General features: G+C 39.9%; 1 long non-coding RNA gene across 1 annotated transcript in view; it reads right to left on the reverse strand.

Moving 5' to 3' along the window:
* The window catches only part of LOC102145467 (uncharacterized), a 31,691-nt gene extending 11,540 nt beyond the window's left edge, over positions 1 to 20,151 (reverse strand). The window contains exons 1-2 of the long non-coding RNA XR_010577360.2: positions 20,018 to 20,151; positions 2,636 to 2,717 (exon numbers count right to left, since the gene is read on the reverse strand). This is a non-coding gene — a long non-coding RNA (uncharacterized lncRNA). The remainder of the gene's footprint in view (positions 1 to 2,635; positions 2,718 to 20,017) is intronic.
* Between the last annotated feature and the right edge of the window lie 890 nt (positions 20,152 to 21,041).

A 21,041-nucleotide genomic window follows, 5' to 3' on the forward strand; every position in this document is an offset into this window, starting at 1 on the left:
AGACATATATTGGTGATAAAGTGGTGTTTTGGCAGCTATTTTAACTAGAAAAACCAGGGTTCTCTGGGTAATATGAAATTAAAGAACAGTTATCAAACTTTGCCTGGGCACATAGTACCTAGCATCGTGCAATCTGAGAACTGGTGTGATAACTTGTGATCACTCGACTCAGCCTTCTACTGGTGGCTGGTATTTTCTCATCTACTCTTTCCTAGAGTGCCAATTCATTGTTTCAGTGATTCAGTGTGACTCATTCATTCAGTTATTCAGGCAGCAAAGATTTTTTTTTTTTTTTTTTTTTTTGAGACTGAGTCTTGCTCTGTCGCCCAGACTCGAGTACAGTGGTGTGATCTCGGCTCACTGCAAACTCCTCCTCCCGGGTTCACGCCATTCTCTTGCCTTAGCCTCCCGAGTAGCTGAGACTACAGGTGCCCACCACCAAGCCCGGCTAACTTTTTTTTGTATTTTTAGTAGAGTCGGGTTTCACCATGTTAGTCTGGATGGTCTCGATCTCCTGATCTCGTGATCCGCCCACCTCGGCCTTCCAAAGTGCTGGGATTACAGGCGTGAGCCACCACGCCTGGCCTAGATTTTTTGAGAACTAAGTATGTTGTAGACGCTCTACCAGGAACGGTTGATATAATGGTGAGGAAAGACATACACACCATCTTGTCTTTATGGTGCTTAAGACAGATAACTGTCAAGTAATCACACAAACAACTGTAACCTCGACAACTGATGGGAAGGCGAGATACATGATTCCACAGAGGCCTGTAATTTCCATGCTTGATTTAGTCAGGGAGGTCAGGAAAGACTTCTTCAAGAGGGAGGTGCATGGACTTAAATAGAAAGATTAAAGGTAATGTCCAGAAGCTGAAGAAGGAAAAGGAGGACATCCTCGACAGAGGGAACAGCTTGTGCAAAGGCCCTGAGGCAAGAGGAAGCACGGCAGTATAGCAAATGTAAGAAGGCCAGAGTGCCTGAACTGCAGAGTTAGGGACTTGGAGGGGAACATAAGGCTGGAAGGTTCATGGCAGCTGAAGACCATGCAAGACTTGAAGTCTATGTTAAGGAGTTTGCAGTGTTTCCAAAGAGCATTAGGAAGCTGTAAGTAAACAGAGGTATCATGGCCAGATCTGTATTTTGAAAAAAAAAAAAATCGCTCGTGTTATGGTTGCAACATTAGACTAGAGACGGGCCAGGGTTGCAGTATTAGCTTTCTATTGTTGCTGACTCAGTGGCATTTACCACAGACTCAGCGGCTTAAAACATCACAGTTTCTGTAAGTCAGGGATCTGGGAACAGAATGGCTAACAGAGTTCTTCTCTGTGTAGAGCTACGTAAGATGGAAATCAAGGTGTCAGGCAGGGCTGTGATTCTCATCTTAAGCTCACTGGTTGTTGGCCTACTTCATTTCCCTCTCCTGCTTTCCATGAAGCCCCTCCCATCTTCAAGGCAGCAAACCCAAGTCAAGACTTTCTCACACTTTCAATCTTTCCAACTTCCCCTTCTGTCGTCTCTCTCTTACTTCCTCCTCTGCCTTCAGCTGGGAGACAGTTCGCTTCTAAGGGCTCATGTGATTACAATGGGCTCACCTGGATAATCCAGGCTACTTTCCCTGTTCCAACGTTAAACTGAGAGTGTGTTAAATTGATTAGTATTCTTCCTAATCTACAAGGTCCGCTTTTCCATGGAACTTAAGCTATCTACAGATGTGACATCAGAGGGCAAAGGTCTGGGGTCCAAAATAGCAGATACAAGCAGATACAATTAGCAAGTTATTCTAGTAGTTCAAGCCAGAGAGGTTGGTTAGCTGGATATGGATGGTGTTGGTAGAGATGGAGAAAAGTGTATGTGTTAGAGGAATCTTAGACGAATGACGGAGAGAAAGCTATAAAGGAAGGCTTCTAGATCTCTTGCTTGCACAGTTGGATGAGTTAGGTGCTCACCCACTCATGTATTCTTCTCCCCTGTACCTCCAGTCTTACTGCCCCACTTCTAGCCTCTTTTTATCCTGCATGTCAAATTGTCTCTGCATTTCTTTATTTCTGCATAGGGGCTGCAGCTCTGCAGGAGCTCCTGGCCTCCTCCCATTACTGAAAATAAATATCAGAGAAAATCCGTTTCTTCAGTAATTTGTTTCTGATTATAAATATTGCACATGTATTGATTACATAAATCCATATACTATAAAACTGATATCTAAGAGAATAGAAATCCCAACCTCAGAATTAACTACTGCTTTTAAGGTAGACTTTATCTGAGTATGTTCAGTAGGTTTATTTTTTTTTTTCTTTGTTACAGAAAAGGGATAAAATATACTCTTTTATAACAGGATTATTTTCCTTAGTGATGTACCCTGACCTTTTACGTCACCATTTATGGATTTTTTGGTTCTTTTAAACAGTGGCATAGCATTTGATTTTTAAATGTATGTACCATGATTTATTTAACCTGTCTCCTATTAGTGGACATAAGGCCTGTTTTTAATTTTTGCTATTATAAACAATGTTCTAAGCAGTAGCTAGGTATAGATATCTTTGGCCACTTCTGCGATAGGTCTCTGGTATCACTTTCTAGTATTGGAACTGCTAGATCAAACACTATACACATTTAACATTTTAATTGTTATTACCAAATCGTCCTTCAGAAGACCTCTGGAGTATGTTTGTTTCGCCTTATTTGGGAGTGCCAGGTGCAGAGAGATTCAGCTTCACCTAGAACCAAAGGAAACACTGTCAGTGAAAAGTCTCAGATGAGACCAACGCTATCTCTTCAAGTAGTTTAGAAAATGTAAGATTTAACAAAGGTAACATATTTGTCCTGATGCTCCTGGTACTGTGCTGGGTACTGGGGATAGTACCTCAAGGCTCCCTCAGCCTTGTTGGTAAACAGCAGGCTAGTGCAGCGGTTAAAGGAGCATGGGTGAGGGGGAGAGGATTAGTTGGAGGATGTTTCTCATTTAAGCCGAATTATTTTGAGGAAAAGGATTTTGGAAGGAAAATGTTTTTGTGTCAGTCATTAAGTAGCCCAGTGGATTAGCAGAATGATAAATAGATTTTTGTAGTTTAAGGAATGGGGTACAGGGAATGAAAGCAAGCGATCTCGGCCTGTTTCTCAACCAGTTGAGAATGTTTTCTACTGCAAGTGATGGAAGTGGATAATGATGGCTTAAACAAGCAGGGGATTATTTTTTTCTGAAACAAAGGTCTAAATATTGGAGGCTGAGGATTGGTTCAGTGGCTCAATGTGTCAGGGCCAGTGTCTCTGCAGTTATCTTGGCCCTTCTCTCATGGTGGCAAAAAAGCTGCCTCTATATCTGGTGTCACATCTGCATTCGAGCCAAGAGGAAGGAAGAAACGGCGGTGGCAGGACATCTGCCTCTGCATCAGGAAGGCAAAGCTTTCCCAGAAGCCCCAACAACAGATTTCGGTTGCTGTTTACCGGCTACCACTAGCTGGAGGAGAAGGTGAAAGTGTAAAGAACAGAATGGCATAATTGGCTTAGTCTGACTATGACCATTTCTGGGACGTGGGCACACGGATTCCCAAACAAAATCCAGGCGCTTCTAGCCAAGAAGAAGAGGAGTATAGATATTAGGAGATTACTGCAGCTATCTCTTTGTGGGTTAGATTTTGAAGGGCCTTGTAAACTATGCTGAGGAAGAGGAACTTTCTAGTATACCAAAGGCAACCACTCAAGTTCTTACATGGTTTATAAGGGTTGTTAGTAGTAGCCATTCTTTCCAGATTGTTTCAAAATTCTGGACTTGGTGGAAGATTATTTCAGAGTGACAGCTACTGATCAAATGAACAACTCTCTTTACTTGCCTTATAATGTGAAAGGACAAGATTGTGCTCTTTCATCTGTAAAGCTTTCCTTGACTTCAAAAAGAATCTTATAAACAAAAGCGTTTCACAGGATGTAGAGATGAAAACAAGTTATAAAAGTAGTTTACATAACAAATCAGAAGGGATGAACAAACAAACCCTTTTTAGTTAAAAAAAAGGTCCATGTTTACACACATGTGTATAATTACTCTCAAGATATTATGCATTTTGAAACAGCTTTAATTAGGTGGTCATACAGCTCCCATGGGCCATAAAGTTTATGGTGGTTACACACAGTTTTTTTTTTTTTTTTTTTTGAGACAGAGTCCACTTTGTCACCCAGGCTGGAGTGCAGTGGCGCAATCTCGGCTCACTCCAACTTCCACCTCCCAGGCTCAAGTAATTCTCGTGCCTCAGCCTCCTGAGTAGCTAGGACTACAGGTGTGTGCCACCATGCCTGGCTAATTTTTGTATTTTTAGTAGAGATGGGGTTTCACCATGTTGGCCAGGCTAGTCTTGAACTCCTGACCTCAAATGATTCGCCTGCCTCGGCCTCTTAAAGTGCTGGGATTACAGGCATAAGCCACCATACCTGGCTCAGTTTTTCTTAAATATAAAATAATTTTTGTCCACACCAAATCAGAGTAGCTGAGAACTACTGCTAAATACTCCATAGTTAGTTTATCTATAAATTCATATTTATTCACTCCGATATGTTGATATGTTTATGTTTAGTAGGGAGATACATTGGAACACAGAAAATCAGAACAGGAAGTTCACCATAAATCTTACATAAGTGAAACACTAAAAGTGACCTACCATAAACCTCAAGGGAATGCTTGGATATTATGAACTGGCTTTATCATTACTATTCTCTTATTAAACATTAAAAGTCTTTCAATATAATAGAGGAGGATTACTTTCGTAAATAAACTGTTGCTCTTTTAAAAAACTAAACACTGCTGTAAAGGTATAGTTTATTGTGTGGAAATATTAGTAGGAAGATTGTGAATCCAACTGTATTCTTTATTCTTTAGTTACTCTTCAGGGTTACGCCCCATAGCATATGAAAAAAGTGGTTTTAATATTTTTATTAAGAAAATTTTGACCACATTAAATGTTATTTAATGTTGTTATTGATAGCAAAGAAAAAGGGCATAAATGTTTCAAACTTGCCATTATAAAAATTACTTGACATGAGTGACTAGGTCTCTCCCACATAAATTAATGTGACTGCACCTAGAGGGACACAAAAGGAAAAAAATACCATAGATGAAGACTCAGCAATGAGGAAAACACCAATATTTGTCTATAACCCTGCCCCACCATATATGAAAAATCCACTGATGATTGAGTGTTTTCAAAATAATTGGCACAATCCCTTCTATCACAAGAATATTGGAGATGATCAAACAAAACCTGCTTTTTTTTTTTTAAATTAAAACTGTTCCTTTCCCTTTCCCTTCTCTTGTCCTTCCCCCTTCTGTCTTGCTGGTACTGACCACTCAGGGCTGCCCTGCATATTACTCCAAAATAAGATCAGGCCTGTCATCCTTCCTGCTTTACCAGCTGTATCAGTCTGGGCCCTCTGGGAAGCCAACGCTGAGCGTGCAAGAGGATTACCTGGGGAATTGTCTGTAGAAAATGCAAGGAGGGAGTAGGAGTCAACTGAGAGAGGCTCCAGACTGATTTACAGATCTGGTATCTACGAGAGGAGAAAGAGTAGAAAGGATTACGTACAGAGAGTCTCAGATCACAGCAGTTTTGAAAGTCTCAGCCAAGCCAACGGGAAGTCCCTAAGACTCTGCTTTACCATTGAAGAAGCTCCATGCTGGTCAGGAAGGATGACTTGGAGTAAATACCATTGTGGTCACAAAGGAGTAACTACTGAAGAGACTGTTCATCGGCTCTCCTCCCCAAGCAGATTCCCCTGAAGGAGGCTACCACACCAGCATTATCTTCCTTTTTCTGGATCAGATCATGTTATTTCTCCATCCAAAAGCTTTCAGTAACTCCTTTTTGGCCAGAGAAAAATGCTCCAACATGCCTTGAAGGTTTCTGAAAGCTTGACCTCGGCTTCATTTACACCTCGATTTTTAGTATATTTCTCCCTAATCTCTATTTTTCCAGCCACAGACAACTTCACACCATAATCTGGAGTTTCAGTGCAGTGTGAAGCCTCTGAGCTTTTGCTCACTCTGTTCCTATGCCTCCGTACCCTCCTTCTGAGCCTCTCAAAATACTACCTTGCTTTCCATATCCAGGCAGGTGTCTTTCTTGAGCCATCTATTCAGAATGCATCATCTTTGTGTTCAAACACTGTGTGGTTCAGATGTCTGTTTGGTGTGAATTTCATTTTACTTTATTTTATGTCTTTCCTTCAAAGATCTAGAAGACAGGAACTATATTTCTAGGACCCGGCCAGGTCTTGTGCTTAGTGGTGGTCATCTGATGAGTGTTTACTGAAAATAAATTAACCCAAATGCAGGAGAGGACATTTTTTTGTGAGGAGGCAAGTTACAAGAAGACAGATGGAATCACCTAAGGAAACTCAGAGACATTTCTGTGCACATGGTCACTGAATTCTCTTTGCTTCTCAAGGAGAGACTGAAGATTCCCTTTCCTGGAACTTGAAACAGATTGTCCAGAAGGCTTGAGAGATAAGGGGCAGGGAAGAAAAGATGTCTTCCCTTTTATGGAACTCTTCGAGAGCCCAGGTCTAAAGGAGAGAATCAAATCTGTGTTTTCCTGTGTGATTCTTCCCTTTCTGTCTTATGTGTATCTGGGTGGTCCAGGATTCTCCCTCCTAGTTCTTGTGTGAAGATTAAACTGTGAAGTTTCTCATGTCTGCTGGTGTTTACCTTTGGGTCCCCATCACCCAGCTGAGGGCCTGACAGGGATGCAGAGTAAATGGTGGAGCAAGCTGCACAGAACTAACTGCGGTGTGCAGTGAGCGAGGAAGCAGACATCTGATACTCAGAGGGTGACTGCCAAGGAATCGCAGGGAGAATTACAGTGACTGAAAAGTAGCAGGAGGTGAAAGCACAGATGGCAGGATGTGGCAAAGAAAATGGAAGGGAGACCCTTGGCTGTGCCATGATCAGTTGGACTAGACTACTTTTGACCCACAATAGAAGCAGAAATATTAATTGGATTCAAGTTAGCCAGTCTTTATTGTGTGCTCATTTGTACAATGAGCCATCCTCATTTCTGTAGCTGAGTTAAAAAAAAAAAAAGTAGAAGAATATGACTAATGTCTGATTGCAAAGTAATTATAGTTTAGTTGAAATACGTGTACAAACACACATGAGATTGTTTAATTATGACACAGTAGAATATGACATCGAGTTTCTTTCCCCTGCTACATTTAACTTACCCATGAGTCTGAATGGCTTAATGTACAAAACAGACCCCAAATCTGTTAACTTTTCTCCATGTTCCCCCTCTCCACCTCTTTTGTCTCCCCTAGACCTGCAGCAACCTCTTAACTGGTCTGCCTCAATCTAACTTTGTACCTTCATGGTCCATTCTCTGACCAGTAGTCAGAGAGATCTTTCAAAAAACACAAATCCTGTCTTGCCAGTCTCCTGCAGAAAACCCTCCCATGCGTCTGGGTGCACTTGGAGTAAAAGGCAAAGCCCATGTGGGATGTAACTCTTGCCTGCCTCTCAGCTCCTCTCTTCATGCCTCTCAGCATGCTTCCCTATGCTTACTCTCCTCCTGCCACACCACCCTTCTTCCTGTTCCCCCTCTCTTTGCAGGGCTGGCTCCTTCTTGTCATTCAGGTCTCAGCTCAGATGTTACCTCCTCAGTGAAGCTTTCCCTGACTACCCCCGCAACCTAAGCTATCAGTCCCCTCTCCAGCCACTTTCTTGTATCACCTTGTTATAGAGCTTCATAGTACTTAGCAGCATCGAAAATGTGTAAAATGCATTTATTGTCCGTCCCCGCATCCCAGAATGTCCCTAGCTCCTTGAGAAGAGAGATCTCGTTTCTCTTTTTCATTGCTCTATTCCTAGTACCTAGCATGATGTCTTGTGCATAGGCAGCTCTCATCAAATAGCTATTGGATGAATGGATTAAAAACAGGAATTATTAGAGACAAAGAATGGAGATGGTAGCTCAGAGTAGTTGGGCAAAGTGCTTGGAGGAAGAAATATTATTTTAGCTATGAAGAATGGTGTGGAGAACAGAGGCTTAGAGGCACCAATGTGCACATTTTTGTCAAAGGAGGACCCTGGCCTGGCTGGAGCAAAAGGTACACAACAATAATGGTGGGGCAGTTGCCATGATAGGGCGTGAAATTTGTATGGAATCAGAGGGCAAAAGAAAGTCACTACACTGCCAAATTGTGTGTGCGTGTGTGTGTGTGTGTGTGTGTGTGTGTGTATTTTGCCCTAGGTGGCAAGGCATTGAAATTCCACAGGGTGTCTAAGAGCCAGGATATCTATTTATCATCTTATTTCCAATTTTGACAAATATGAAACAAATTATAGTCCCTGACTGAATCATGAACATAATGAAAAAAAGTTAGTCGACCACATATACTTCATATTTATGCCAGTGATGGTGATTTGATTTTATTTTTTGTCTCCTCTGTTTCTCATGAAGTGGTTCACTATTTTGATAGAGCATCTCCCTGAATTATTCAACCTAGGCATAGTTTTCACTTGCTTGACATTTTATTTTCTCTCAGGAATGGCCCTTATAGAATATGCATTTCTTTTCCTTGAGCGAGATAACGTATGTGAAAGTACTTTGCAAACCGTTAGGCGCTATGGAAATGGAAGGCAGAATGATTATTACCTTTTAAGGTCCTAAGGGACAGAAACTACTAACAGCATCATTTTTTTTGCCCTGCTTGTCTTGCTTTTTGTTGCTGTAAAAAGTTGCTTTTTGTTTCCTATCAAGAGATTATTCTCTGCTACAGTCGGGAGGCAAACATGTTTGTCTATACATCGCCCAGTTACTAGCTCTAAGAAAATTAACAAAACTCGTGTGTTCCTGAGATAAATGTTGGATAAATCATTAGTCGTAGAGAATATTCTTTGTCCAGAAGAACAAGAATATTAAAATTCTGCTGATTTTAAAAAAGCACTTCTTCCTGACATCCATCCTTGGCTCTTCCCCTGTGAGAACAGAATGTCTACATGCGGTGGGGGAAAGAGTGGCAGTTCCTGTGATCACCTAAGTTGCTATGGACAGCAAGGATTGGGAGACTTCAGTTTTATGTTCTAGTTACCAGTGAAACTGCCCCATTAAATATGTTAAGAAACACACCCAAAGTATGAAAATATTTTCTAAAATAGAACCATCTCTTCATTTGTCCTTTAAATATAGCTGATGTGTCCATCATGGGGCCTGATCATAATATTTCTATGGTGACATTGAGGCTCCCTGCGCAAAAAGTAATAATTTTTTCCATGTTATAGCCATCATAGGAAAAAGTTGTTCTTGGAAATGCTGGGATGCCTGGGCCCATCTCCATTAAAAAAGCAATACTTCAGCAGCCACAAAAAGGAAAGTGATCATGTCCTTTGCAGGGACATTGGTGGAGTTGGAAGCCATTATCCTGAGCAGACTAACATAGGAACAGAAAAGCAAACACCACACGTTCTCACTTATTAGTGGGAGCTGAATAATGAGACCACATGGACACAGGGAGGGGAACAACACACACTGTGGCCTGCTGGTGGGGACGGGGGCCCCGGGGCAAGGGAGAGCATCAGGAAAAATAGCTAATATATGCTATTAATAGGGTTTAATAGGCATGTGATGGGTTGATAAGCGCAGCAAATCACCATGGCACACATTTACCTTTGTAGCAAACCTGCACATCCTGCACATGTATCCCAGAAATTAAAATAAAAAACAAGCAAGACTTGGAATTCAGTTAGGAGGCAAAGGACAGAGGCAGTAGGGGTGGAATGGTGTAGAGTTCTGGCCTAGATGGAATTCCAGTGAGATAAGCTGAAGTGGGCGAGTAGAGGCTGATAGAGGGCATGGCTCTACCTGAACAAATGTAGGAAAATAGGGACCCAGGCAAGAGCCTTCCAGCAGAGAGGCAAAGCAAAGCAAAGTGCAGCTTTTTCGGGGGAGAACTAGATGGAATGTAAGAGCAAATGCAAACTTCTAAAAGAACAAGGAGACAAGGACCTTACCTAGTTTAGGAACAGGTAGGGATTAACATTTATCTGATAGGTCAGATGAATTTGGAGTTTGAATGCAATAATAATAATATCTAATATTTATTAAACTTTTAATGCACCAGTTACTATAGTAATCATTTTCACAAATTATCCTGCATTATCTCCTTAATCCTTACAACTTCATAAGATAAAAACTTATTTTAGGTTCTTATCGTATTTTAATGTTGGAGAAAACAAAAGTTTAGGGAATCTAAGATGATTAAATGGTGAAGCCAGTACCCAAGTTATGTCTGTCTGACCCCCAAATTTATGATATATATACTTCTTAAAGACATAATATGGTTTGTGTGCTTGTATTTTTAATTTGAAAAATATGAACATACACGGAAGTTGAAATTAACCTTAATTCTACCACAGAAAAATAAATATCATGCAATCCTTCAGCAACCTCCATCTCCAAAGGTAACTGCTGTTACCACTTTAGTATGTGTGTGTATATATATGTATATATATGTACATACATATATAATGTGTATGGTATGTGTACATAACTACATATATATGCAGCTGTTTGTTTTCTACAACTTTTTATATTAAAAATATAACAGTCTTTCAAGAAAATGATCTTTTCATATTTCTGCATTTTTCTTCCATAGAAAATAGTGCTGAAAAAATCTATATTTACATATATATGTATGTATATAGAGAGACAAAATTTTGACAATAAAGGGCTGCACCAATTTATACTTATGTGAGGGTATGATATGAGGGCTCCTTTTTACTCACATCATTGTGGAAATTAGTGTTTAATTTAAAAATTTTTGGTTATTCTGATAGTGGGGAAGTGGTATCTCATTTGTTTTGCATTTTTTTTGAGTTATTACTGAAGGTGAAGCTTTTTCTCATCTTTTATTGACATTAACATAAATATGTTTCTTAAATATATTAATACAAATATATTTTTCTCTTAACCATTACACTGTTTTCTGTGTTTCTGTAATTTTACACATGCGCATAATTCCTAATATGAGAAGTAGGGATAGAGAGTGGCAGGGAAAGAATGAATGAGATTGAAGGGAGGGTTGGGACAGAGTGAATGGGACATCGGGACAGCACTTTGACTGTTTCTATAGCTGACCCAGAAATATTTCATGATCGAGGTTATTGGAAGGAAATGCCAATGCTTGAATGGTAACAAAAGCATTTTTGAAAGCACTGCTTCTGATCCTTGATCATTATACTCACTTATTATAAAGTTTCTTTTCACTTCTAAATATCTGATTTTCAATTTGTAAAGTGGGAATAAAACTTCCTTTTCTTTTGAAAGATACCTTGAATGTTAAAAAGAAAAAAAAAAGAGAAAATACTTTGAAAACATCATTACTCTGTATCATGATAATTACTTTCATTTTCTTTTATCAATGACATCCTCTCAGATCTGGTCTAACACATTTCAAATCCACCCGCACTCTTTCTCATCCCTCTAAAAACACCTCATTTTAAAAACAGTGAAAACAGCACATGTCTGCCATTTTCTCAGATTGCTATTCAACCATCTTAAAGGGTTAAGGAAGGATGTCTTATTCTCAAGTTAAGACTGAGTATTATCCGAATTGTCTTTTTAGTTAAGGACTGAGAGTAGGAGAGTTTAATAAGGAAATGCAAAGCTCTGGAATTTTTTTCTTTTGATTCAGAAAAATCTAAACCTGTTGTTCCTCAGGGTATTACATAAAGCACATCTGTTAAATCAAGATTTTCCTAATGTAAATGGACATGGGCTCTCTTGACAATTTTACCGGTTTGAATTCCATTGGGCTACTATACATATGCCTGGAGGGCTCGTCAATGAGTGAGTGTTATAAATCAAAATTTTAAAAATCACTTGTATTAGAACTATTATCTATGACCCATTAGAAATAATCCCCCAAATCTTCATCTAATCAAATGCAGTTTTGTTAACTACTACATTTCAGCTCTCTCTGTTCATTGTAATTCAAGGTTGTGCCTCTGCTGCCATTCGTAAATCACTTGTTAATCGCTCCTGCTTTATAATACCAGCCTAATCATTTGCTGTGTCTTGCTGTCAAAACATTCCAATCTGATTGGATGCAATTTCATTCTGCATGTGTGCATCCGTATCTAACCTATAGAATAGCAGAAATAATTGCCTACATCTGAGAAGTTTTTTCTCCAAACACCTGTACTAATTAAAACTGCAAATACATGAAAAATTATTGACGATAGTGTTCATCATTAAGAACCTCCTTTCATAGGCACAGCAAGCAAGATGTGGACTGTGTACAATGACTAGTCAAAGATGGATAAATAATGGAAGCTTTATTTGCTGTGCATTCCAAAGGATCCCATTTATGAGCCAGCTAAAACATGATTCATTGGATCCATCAGTGGTTCCCACACCAGTGTCAGACTGGCATGAAAGACCCACATTTCCAGGCCTTATGAAATGGTAGCCCTTTTAGTGCCCCAAACAAAAATGATTCCATACCACTTCCTATGTCGATGACATGCTTGCATTGATTTTTCTCTGATTGTTTTGCAACACGTACAGCTTCTTCAGGTATTTGGATTATACTCACCAAACTGGTGCTCAATCCAAATGGCCTCCAGCACCCTGCACCAATAGCGATTAGAGCGACATCCTGAGGGACGTAAAAACTGAAATTAGCCGGGAGCGGTGGTTCACACCTGCAATCCCAGCACTTTGGGAGGCCGAAGCAGGTGTATCATGAGGTCAGGAGATCGAGACCATCCTGGCTAACATGGTGAAACCCCGTCTCTACTAAAAATACAAAAACTTAGCTGGGCGTGGTGGCGGGCGCCTGTAGTCCCAGCTACTCAGGAGGCTGAGGCAGGAGAATGGTGGGAACCCGGGAGGCGGAGCTTGTACTGAGCCGACATCGCCCCACTGCACTCCAGCCTGGGCGACTGAGCAAGACTCTGTCTCAAAAACAAACAAACAAACAAACAAAAAAAAACAAAAAAACCCGGAAACCTCCACGTTATAGAGATTTAATTAATGATGTAGTTTTTTGGGTTTTTTTTTTTTTTTTCTGTTAGTTGATACTGAAACACAAATGATATAGTTTGGCTGATAAGTGTTTTCTTCCTGCTTTCTATTTTTATACTTATACTATCAGAGAAGGACACAGGAAGTCAATGACAGCCCGGCCTACATAGTTTGGAAAGCAAGACTGGAAATTAAGTTTCTGGCAGGAAACCACATGCATTTTGAAATCCTGTAATCCTGAATAGTATGCAACACAATTATCTCTTCTTCTTCTTCTTTCGCCTCTGACATTAGTTAGTGTATTCTTTTAGTAGAGAAATAGGCTTTTTGTTTTTCTTTTGTATGTAGGGGCACATGAGGTATCCTTTATAAGGAAATGGACTGGTTAGCTGATACTGAAGTTATTTGTACTCTTCATTTACTTTTCCAGCAATTAAAGTCTGAGAAAAACTTATTTCTCCTTTTAATATTCCTCATATGGATATAGTATCAGATTTCATTAAATTATTTATCTAGAGTTTCCTTAGCCATGTCATAGATGCAAACTGGGAACCAATTCTTTACAAATAAAAATGAGCCTATATACTTTACTGCTTCTGATATTGAAATACACTAGAAGTACTGAAAAAAGATGTTTGCTTATCTAGGGGAGTAGTGTTATGTCATTGCAGAGAATAACTTCAAATGTATCACAGTATTTCTGCAGGAAAACTGGACTTCTCCTTGATGAGTGGCTTGGTGCCAAGGACCCAGATTAAAAGTACAAAATACACAATATCTTCTCTGTAACTGTTTTCTATGTATGTTACAGAGGAACCAAATTAGTGACAATGTGTATCATGTATCTGCTTTATGTGGATAAATATAGTGTATGACACACGAAAGGCCACTGAGCACAAGCCCTAGTGTTGTGGGCTGAAGAAAAGGAAGGCAGATCTTAGTCTAACCAGGTTCAGAGAATCACTTCACAAATTAAAAATACACAGCAGTTATGGGATGGTCCTGTTTACTGATGCTCAGAGACACCAAATGCAGCACAGACTGCATATAGGAAGGGTTAAATGACCAAATATTTCTGCAGGTCTCTTATGAATGCTCTTTCATGAAGTTTTACAAGGAAGAAATTCAAGAGGGTAAGAATAGAAATAGGAACATTTGCTAATTCACATGTTCTTTCATTTCCTTGCACTTATTGAGTCTTCCTATATGTCTGGTGCAAAGACTGATGCGTATAACATCATCACTAGCATAGAACTCAGAGCCAAATGAATTCACTTTCTTCAAGTCACTATGATAAAATGTGATAAATGTGATATTTTAAAAGTGTATCTAAAGTGCTATGGAAACAAAGGCAAGTAATTCACCATGTTTATTATTGGAGAGTGGGGGGAATGTGCCCGCTAGCATCCCCTATTCCTCTTTCCTGCTATATCTTTTAGAGCAACCATTATCTCTTGATATGGTATATATTTAGTTGTTTATTGACAATTTGGTTTTTTTGCAGTGTGCACTGCCCTGCCCAAATATGATACAGAACCTGTAAAAACAGGAACTTTTCTTTCTTCTTTGCCTCTTTCTTTCTTTCTTTCTTTCTTTCTTTCTTTCTTTCTTTCTTTCTTTCTTTCTTTCTTTCTTTCTTTCTTTCTTTCTTTCTTTCTTATAGACCCTGTAAAAACAGGAACTTTTCTTCTTTCTTTTTTCTTTTCTCCTTCCTTCCTTCCTTCCTTCCTTCCTTCCTTCCTTCCTTCCTTCCTTCCTTCCTTCCTTCCTTCCTTCCTTCCTTCCTTCTTTTCTTCCAGAAAAAGTCTTGCTCTGTCGTCCCCAGGCTGAAGTGCAGTGTCATAATCAGGGCTTACTACAGCCTCAACCTCCCAGGCTCAAACAATACTTCTGCCTCAGCCTTCCGAGTAGCTGGAACTATAGGCATGTGCCACCACATCCGGCTAATTTTTATTTTTTTTAATTTTTTTGTAGAGACAGGGTCTCACTATGTTGCCCAGGCTGGCCTTGAACTACTGGGCTCAAACAATCCTCCTGCCTTGGCCTCCCAAAGTGTTGGAATTACAGACGTCTTTTCAATTCTATTCACAGCTTATATCCTAGTGCCCAAGACAATGGTTGACATAGAGTAGTTGCTAATTAAGTATCTGTGGAATGAATGAAAGGAATACATGTTAGACTGCATGAGATGCTGGAGATACAATGGTGAATAATACCCACAGTAACCCCGACCTTAAGCAGCTTATGTTCTAAGGGGAGAGATAGATAATATTCAATATACAAGTAAATGTGAAGGTTTCACACACTGATGAGTGCTAAGAACATAACCACTGTGCGTAAGTCATATAGAGTGAAGAGCGATGTTGCTTAACAAGGGAGCCAGGAAAGGCCTCTCTGAGAAAGTGACATTTGAATCAATTCAAATGAGGTCGTGAGAAGGAGGAAGCCATGTGAAGAGACAGAGAAAGAAGGAGCCAGTCATGGGCTATTATGGTTTAAATGTATCTCCTTCAAAATTCAAGTGTTAAAACTTAAGAGCCAATGTGATAATAGTAAGAGGTGGAGCGTTTCAGAAGTGATTGGGTTGTGAGGGCTCCTCTCCTTGTAAATGAGATCAAAGCCCTTATAAAAGAGGCATTATGAAGGATTTGGCTTTCTTGTCCTTCCCCCTTTCACCATGTGAAGACCCAGTGTTCCTCATCCTCTGGGGGATGCAGCAACGACGCACCATCTTGGAAGCAGAGAGCAGCCCTCACCAGACACCAGACCTGCCAGCACCTTAGTCTTGGACCGACCGGTTTCCAGAACTGTAAGAGATAAATTTTTGTTCTTTATTATTATGAATAATCCAGTCTCAGGTATTTTATGATAGTGGCACAAACGAACTGAGACTCAGGCCCTCAGAGCTTGGTGTTTTGCCAAAGAAGGCTGTGTGCCTCGAATGAATGGGTGGAGCAAGAAGTGAAAAGGTGGGAGGTGTCATATCACATAGGGCCTTGCAGGACAAGGTAGGGACCTTGGATTTTATTGTGGTCCCAAAGGGAAGCCACTAGAATATTTTAAGCAGAGAAGTGACATGATCTGATTTATGTTTTAGAAGGTGCTTTGCACACTTGCTTGCAGTTAATGTGCAGAAGGTGGTCTATGGAAAAGAGTCAGAGAGGCCTCTTTGAGGAGTCTATTATAGAGGCATAGAAAAAATACAGTCTTAGATGAGGCTAAGGTTGTAGCAATGAGGATGGCAAGAAGTGCTTGGAGTTCAGATATATTAGGCAGGTAGAACTTATAGGTCTTAATGATAAATAATGAGGAAATTGAACAACCCAGCTGGTGAGTCAGTAGCAGAAGGTGATTTGCTTTAGTTGAGCAGAAAATATGAACAGATTTGCATTAGTTACGTAGAAAAATAACTAGAATGTTATAAGACATGAGAAAGGGTGATGAGCTTCCCAAAGTCTGTTCTTTAGAAGTCTGAGTCAATGAGATAGTGAAGAGGACTGATCTAGAGATTACCAGTAAAAAAGGCACTGGTATTTGATCATTGATGAGGCAGGCAGGGCAGAATGGAGGAGAAAAAGACAGTGCTAGTAGCCTGCAGTTGAGAGTGAAAAAAAAAATAGCTTTGGAAAGAATAAAGCTTAGAAATGTTACAGGAAATTGGTAGCATACTGATTGTGCCAAGATACTGCCAAAAAACCAGCTCCATTTATCAAATGCAGAGAAAAATCATTGAACCTAAGTGGAGCATCGTGCAAATATCACAGCCAACATTTTCCCACAATTTCCCACGTTTTAGCTACTTGTTTTTATACTACATACACAATACTTTTTTTTTTTTTTTAAAGGATTGGTTGTAAAGGATGAGGCAAAGGAAAAAAACCTGAATTTGATTTCAAATTTGTTTTCAAATTAGTGAGGCCGCACTACAGTGCTGCCAGATATGATCCTGGAAAACCAAAGAGAGAAAAAGAAAAAGAGATGAAGACAGTTGACCCTCCATATCTTTGGGTTCCACATTCCTGGATTCAACCAACCTCATATAAAAAATATTTGGAAAAAAAACCCAAGCAACAAAAATAACAACACAATAATACAAGTAAAAAACAATGCAGGATAATAACTATTTATATAACATTTACATCGCATTAGGTATTATAAGTAATCTAGAGGTGATGTAAAATATATAGGAGGATGTGTGTAGGTTATATGCAAATTCTATGTCATTTTACATAAAGGACTTCAGCATCCCAGAATTGTGGTATCTGAGGAGGGTCCTGCAATCAATCCCCCATAGATACCCACTGTAGAGTTATCTGAGCCAATGAAAGAAAGTCACTTCTTAAGATGGCTAATTAAAATCCTTGGACCTTTGGTTTAGAAAATGTTTTCATGTTTACATTTAAATACAAGAGGGTGTGGCGTTTTGGGAAATCCATTTAACTATAATGAATTAGTAGAGTCAGACTTAGAGATGCTGGGAAGCGACTTCATTTTTCATCATCCAGTCTGTACCAGGAATAGATCACTTTCTTTTGATTCTTCTGGAAGGATGACCTTTCTTCAGTCGCCCCAGGAATATTATGGGAAGACGCTACGCATTTGTGTTTAATATCATGAAAAATAAGCAGAAGGAGTTGAGATGTCAACAAAGCTATAATTAAATGCATTCATTTATTCATTTGACACATTTGAGTTATAGTCAAGTCTGAAAATGTGTGATAGATATCCAAACCTCCTTGAGGTCAGGGACCATATCAATGCATCTTAGCACTAGAAAGTGCTAGGAACACGTGTGAATGAAATGATTAAGGGCCTAGTGAAGGGAAAGGTTACTGTGGCTGCAATGTTTAGAGAAGCCTCATGGGCAAAGTGTAATTTTAACTTTTTGTTCAACAGAAAGATAGTCTATATAAAAACTAAAGGAGGGGAAGAGTTACAACTATTAAAAAGTTTGTAAGTTAGATTTGCCTCCTAACCCAAATGTGGACAGAATGACTTTAAACAATTGATTCATTTATTTATTTGACAATTCATTTAGTACCCAGTCTGTTCTTAGGCATTGTGCCACACCCTGAGCATGGATTGTACAATAAAATATACACAGTCTCTGCCCTCGTGAAGCTTATAGTCTAGTAGGGAAGACAGACTAGAAACAAATAAATAGGTAAGTAACTGAATTTGAATTTAAAACCAAAATCACAACCAAAAAGGAAACCTAGGTTGCTCTAATAGAAAATATTGCAGAAGCTGGGTGCAGTGGCTCATGCCTGTAATTCCAATACTTTGGGAGGCTGTGATGGGCAGATCGCCTGAGGTCAGGAGTTTGAGACCAACCTGGCCAACATAGTGAAACCCCATCTCTACTAAAAATACAAAAAATTAGCCAGGCATTGGGGCAGGCGCCTGTAATCCCAGCTACTCGAAAGGCTGAGGCAGGAGAATCTCTTGAACGTGGAAGGTGGAGGTTGCAGTAAGCCAAGATCCTGCCGCTGCACTCCAGCCTGGAGACAGAGTGAGAATCCGTCTCAAAAAATAAATAAATAAATAAAATTAAATTTAAATTAAATTGCAGAGATGACTGCTAATCAGGGACATCCTTTCTGGGGAATGACATTGAATTTGGATGAGAAGCAACCGAACATCCTAAGAGCAGAGAATTTGACAAGGAGAGGAGAGTGTGGAAGTAGTTGATGTTCCAGGCAGAGAGAACAGCATGCAAAAGCACAAGACAGAAAATATTTTGGCTTTTGGGGAACCGAATAGAAGACTTTCAGCCCAATCTTTGAGGCTTGACTTTGAATAAAAATGGGATACCTGAGTGGAGATCTAGAATAAGGAGGAAATTAACAGCCTAAAAGGGGGTGAAATGTCACTGGTAATATTCATTCTTTTGATAAATATGTATTCGGTCAGTCATTATTCTGGGCATTGCGGGGATGGTAGTCAGGAGCTTACATTTTAGAAGGGGAAGATAAACCAGAAAACAAGTAACTCAATATATAATTTAATTTCAGATCATAATAGGTGCTATGAAGATGACACAATATCATGGGAATGACGGTGACTATTTTAAGTAGAAAAGTCAGAAAAGACTCTCAAGGAGGAGACACCAGTTGAGTAGCCTCGAGCAAGAGCATCTCAGGCAGAGCATGTGCAAAGGTCTTGAGATCTGCTGTTGTGTGCAGCTTTTTCTAGTGTCACCAAGGCTGGCGATATTCTCAAGGTCCCCTGTCTCGCATCACACAAGCATACCTCACCCTATGTATCCAAAGGCACACACTACATCTGGGAAGCCAAGGTTGTCTCTGGCCCATGCTGCACCTCTTCTCTCTCCTCAACTCTTGCCTCTTTTTTTTCCTGTTGCCCTATACAATTTATCTTCCTATCCAGCTACACAGACAGTAGCACTTTCTCCATCTTCAGGTGAGTATGGTAAAGTGCTGTGGGCTGTAAGTGGGAGGAACCCCCAACAGTTAAGAGCAGGAACCATGTGTGGACAAGATGTCATAGCAGGAAATGGGTGTAGCATAGTTCACTGCCAAGCCCGAGATTCAGTTCAACCACCTGTCCACCAGTTTCCTGCTGTGGGGGCTCCGAGCCAGGTGCTCGTATCTTCCTCAACGTATGCGTGGATGTTTAAGCTGAGAATCTGAGCTCTAAATTTGGAAGCAGATGCATGGGTATCTATGTATAAGATAAGATAAAATGAAGAATTAAACTCTCAAATTCAACCCTGAATTTTATCAAGTTGCTGTTAAAGATGAAATGAGATGTTATCAAGTTGCTATTTAATATGAAGCTATATAAAATATACATATATTTTTGTTATCAAATATACATGTATTTATTATACAAGAATTAGATGCAACAAACACTGAGCACTGATTCTATACCAAGTAATCTGCTTGGAAAACAGATTTAACTCTTATATTGGTCCTTCCCAATAAGTCTAATTTTCCCCATTTTGCCAGCAGGGGGTGAAGGAACAGTTTGACATACTGATCACATACCTGAAAGTGGCCAAGGAAGGCCTTTGACCACAAATGCTGGGGTCATCCCACGAGATACGGTTTGCCTTCTCAGCACACGACAGCACGTTTGGACGCAGCCTGGTGAGCAGTCAAGAGCAGCAGTGGTTACGCCTAGGGAAGAGCGTGAGTTAGAACATTACTTCTTTCCAGCCATGGGAGCTTGGGCCAGTGACCTCACCTTCCCAAGCCTCAGTATCCTGATCTCTAAAAATGAGAATAATCATACAATGGGCCTCAACGACTTGCTAAAGGATTGAATGAGCTTCTTATGTCATGCCTGGCATCTCAGAGGAGAGCACTTAGCCCTTTAGTTGCTCTTTTTAAGCTCGGGCACATTCAGTCACTCATCGTATCCTCCCAGATTGGAAGGGCTGAGCACAAGAGGAACTCCCCAAGACAGGTGCTCCTGGTCTGTAGCCCTCTTTATGGAGAGCTAGTGCACCCAATACCTCAGTAAGACAAATAATCCCTACCACCCAGCCTCTTGTCTGGCACCGGAGCAGAATTGTCAGGGAGCGTGAGTAAGCAGCCGGTAAGAACCCTCACTGTCTCCAGGCATATACACACCTGAAATCTCTTATCAGAGAACATTGAGGTTTATTGCAACTGAAGGGACTTGTGTTGGTATCAGAACGCTCCCTTTTTAACATAATCACTTCCCTCTTGTACCTTCTAGATGTCTAAGTAGGAAGATCTTCATAAATATTTCGCACACCATGTTAGAACCTTTAAATCTGTTTGAACTGGATTCTTGTTAGGAAGAAATTCATTTCTAATTTAATTTTAATTTTTTTGGCATGTTTACTCCATCAAACAATTATCCTGCCTAACAAATTATGTAAAAAAAAAAAAAGTTAAAAATAAGGGATTCACGTGAACTTTGAAGTTAGAAAATAAATCAGAGAAGAATAAAAAGGGGAATGAATTGTTCTAAGCATATCAGAAAGGCTTTATGTATTCAGAACCTCATTTACTTTTCTCCAAATCAATATGCAGTGCTCAG

Source organism: Macaca fascicularis, chromosome 8, assembly GCF_037993035.2.
Source record: "Macaca fascicularis isolate 582-1 chromosome 8, T2T-MFA8v1.1".
NCBI classification, from domain to species: Eukaryota; Metazoa; Chordata; class Mammalia; order Primates; family Cercopithecidae; genus Macaca; species Macaca fascicularis.